We start from the raw sequence: 3,993 nt of genomic DNA, 5'->3' as shown, positions 1-3,993 counted from the left end.
CACACACCCAGGTGTAAGAAACAACATTGCCCAGGCATGGTCTAAGCCCCTCACCTCGTCCCTGTGCTTTGGGGACCCGGAGGGACAGCCGAGGCACACGGCCCTGAGACCCCTTTGCAAAAGGCCGGCTTCCCACGGAGACAGTTTTCCTGAGGTGCAGACCCTATCCCAAGTGGTTGTGGCAAGGTAAAGCAAATGCCCTCCACTTCTCTGGAAGAAACCACAGTGCCCAGCCATGTTCTAAGCCCTCCCATCCTCCCTGGGCTTCTGGCAGCAAGAGTGAAAAGAGAGGAGCAGAGCACTGGGCCCCGTTTGACAAAACCCGGCTTCCCACGGGAAAGTCTTTCTCCACGTGCAGACATGCTCCCAGGTGCCTGGGGCAAGGGGAAGGAAATGCCATACACTGACCTGGAAGAGACCACAGAGCCCAGGCACAGTCTGAACCCTTCCCTCAACCCGGCGTTTTTGCTAGCAGTAGTTCAACCCCAACGAACACAGCCCGGAGACCCCTGGTGCAAAAACGGCTTCCGACGATCAATAGGTGCTTGCTGTGGAACACCTATCCCAAGTGGGGGAAGCCAGCTCAACAAAATGCCACACACCGAGGTGTAAGAAACAACATTGCCCAGGCATGGTCTAAGCCCCTCACCTCGTCCCTGTGCTTTGGGGAGCCGGAGGGACAGCCGAGGCCCACGGCCCTGAGACCCCTTTGCAAAAAGACGGCTTCCCACAGAGACAGTTTTCCTGAGGTGTAGACCCTATCCCAAGTGGTTGTGGCAAGCTAAAGCAAATGCCCTCCACTTCTCTGGAAGAAACCACAGTGCCCAGCCATGTTCTAAGCCCTCCCATCCTCCCTGGGCTTCTGGCAGCAGGAGTGAAAAGAGAGGAGCAGAGCACTGGGACCCGTTTGGCAAAACCCGGCTTCCCACGGGAAAGTCTTTCTCCACGTGCAGACATGCTCCCAGGTGCCTGTGGCAAGGGGAAGGAAATGCCATACACTGACCTGGAAGAGACCACAGGGCCCAGGCACAGTCTGAACCCTTCCCTCAACCCGGCGGTTTTGCTAGCAGGAGTTCAACCCCAACGAACACAGCCCGGAGACCCCTGGGGCAAAAACGGCTTCCGACGAACAATAGGTGCTTGCTGTGGAACACCTATCCCAAGTGGGGGTAGCCAGCTCAACAAAATGCCACACACCCAGGTGTAAGAAACAACATTGCCCAGGCATGGTCTAAGCCCCTCACCTCGTCCCTGTGCTTTGGGGACCCGGAGGGACAGCCGAGGCACACGGCCCTGAGACCCCTTTGCAAAAAGCCGGCTTCCCACGGAGACAGTTTTCCTGAGGTGCAGACCCTATCCCAAGTGGTTGTGGCAAGGTAAAGCAAATGCCCTCCACTTCTCTGGAAGAAACCACAGTGCCCAGCCATGTTCTAAGCCCTCCCATCCTCCCTGGGCTTCTGGCAGCAGGAGTGAAAAGAGAGGAGCAGAGCACTGGGACCCGTTTGACAAAACCCGGCTTCCCACGGGAAAGTCTTTCTCCACGGGCAGACATGCTCCCAGGTGCCTGGGGCAAGGGGAAGGAAATGCCATACACTGACCTGGAAGAGACCACAGGGCCCAGGCACAGTCTGAACCCTTCCCTCAACCCGGCGGTTTTGCTAGCAGGAGTTCAACCCCAACGAACACAGCCCGGAGACCCCTGGGGCAAAAACGGCTTCCGACGATCAATAGGTGCTTGCTGTGGAACACCTATCCCAAGTGGGGGAAGCCAGCTCAACAAAATGCCACACACCCAGGTGTAAGTAACAACATTGCCCAGATTGGTCTAAGCCCCTCACCTCGTCCCTGTGCTTTGGGGAGCCGGAGGGACAGCCGAGGCCCACGGCCCTGAGACCCCTTTGCAAAAAGCCGGCTTCCCACGGAGACAGTTTTCCTGAGGTGTAGACCCTATCCCAAGTGGTTGTGGCAAGGTAAAGCAAATGCCCTCCACTTCTCTGGAAGAAACCACAGTGCCCAGCCATGTTCTAAGCCCTCCCATCCTCCCTGGGCTTCTGGCAGCAAGAGTGAAAAGAGAGGAGCAGAGCAATGGGACCCGTTTGGCAAAACCCGGCATCCCACGGGAAAGTCTTTCTCCACGTGCAGACATGCTCCCAGGTGCCTGTGGCAAGGGGAAGGAAATGCCATACACTGACCTGGAAGAGACCACAGGGCCCAGGCACAGTCTGAACCCTTCCCTCAACCCGGCGTTTTTGCTAGCAGAAGTTCAACCCCAACGAATACAGCCCGGAGACCCCTGGTGCAAAAACGGCTTCCGACGATCAATAGGTGCTTGCTGTGGAACACATATCCCAAGTGGGGGAAGCCAGCTCAACAAAATGCCACACACCCAGGTGTAAGAAACAACATTGCCCAGGCATGGTCTAAGCCCCTCACCTCGTCCCTGTGCTTTGGGGAGCCGGAGGGACAGCCGAGGCCCACGGCCCTGAGACCCCTTTGCAAAAAGACGGCTTCCCACAGAGACAGTTTCCTGAGGTGCAGACCCTATCCCAAGTGGTTGTGGCAAGCTAAAGCAAATGCCCTCCACTTCTCTGGAAGAAACCGCAGTGCCCAGCCATGTTCTAAGCCCTCCCATCCTCCCTGGGCTTCTGGCAGCAGGAGTGAAAAGAGAGGAGCAGAGCACTGGGACCCGTTTGACAAAACCCGGCTTCCCACGGGAAAGTCTTTCTCCACGTGCAGACATGCTCCCAGGTGCCTGGGGCAAGGGGAAGGAAATGCCATACACTGACCTGGAAGAGACCACAGGGCCCAGGCACAGTCTGAACCCTTCCCTCAACCCGGCGGTTTTGCTAGCAGGAGTTCAACCCCAACGAACACAGCCCGGAGACCCCTGGGGCAAAAACGGCTTCCGACGAACAATAGGTGCTTGCTGTGGAACACCTATCCCAAGTGGGGGTAGCCAGCTCAACAAAATGCCACACACCCAGGTGTAAGAAACAACATTGCCCAGGCATGGTCTAAGCCCCTCACCTCGTCCCTGTGCTTTGGGGAGCCGGAGGGACAGCCGAGGCACACGGCCCTGAGACCCCTTTGCAAAAAGCCGGCTTCCCACGGAGACAGTTTTCCTGAGGTGCAGACCCTATCCCAAGTGGTTGTGGCAAGGTAAAGCAAATGCCATCCACTTCTCTGGAAGAAACCGCAGTGCCCAGCCATGTTCTAAGCCCTCCCATCCTCCCTGGGCTTCTGGCAGCAGGAGTGAAAAGAGAGGAGCAGAGCACTGGGACCCGTTTGACAAAACCCGGCTTCCCACGGGAAAGTCTTTCTCCACGTGCAGACATGCTCCCAGGTGCCTGGGGCAAGGGGAAGGAAATGCCATACACTGACCTGGAAGAGACCACAGGGCCCAGGCACAGTCTGAACCCTTCCCTCAACCCGGCGGTTTTGCTAGCAGGAGTTCAACCCCAACGAACACAGCCCGGAGACCCCTGGGGCAAAAACGGCTTCCGACGAACAATAGGTGCTTGCTGTGGAACACCTATCCCAAGTGGGGGTAGCCAGCTCAACAAAATGCCACACACCCAGGTGTAAGAAACAACATTGCCCAGGCATGGTCTAAGCCCCTCACCTCGTCCCTGTGCTTTGGGGAGCCGGAGGGACAGCCGAGGCACACGGCCCTGAGACCCCTTTGCAAAAAGCCGGCTTCCCACGGAGACAGTTTTCCTGAGGTGCAGACCCTATCCCAAGTGGTTGTGGCAAGGTAAAGCAAATGCCATCCACTTCTCTGGAAGAAACCACAGTGCCCAGCCATGTTCTAAGCCCTCCCATCCTCCCTGGGCTTCTGGCAGCAGGAGTGAAAAGAGAGGAGCAGAGCACTGGGACCCGTTTGACAAAACCCGGCTTCCCACGGGAAAGTCTATCTCCACGTGCAGACATGCTCCCAAGTCCCTGTGGCAAGGGGAAGGAAATGCCATACACTGACCTGGAAGAGACCACAGG

This window comes from Ursus americanus, unplaced genomic scaffold (assembly GCF_024610735.1).
Source record: "Ursus americanus isolate L20-20 unplaced genomic scaffold, mUrsAme1.1.p SCAF_54, whole genome shotgun sequence".
In the NCBI taxonomy this organism is placed as follows: domain Eukaryota; kingdom Metazoa; phylum Chordata; class Mammalia; order Carnivora; family Ursidae; genus Ursus; species Ursus americanus.
Note: the sequence above shows the minus strand (reverse complement) of the source record.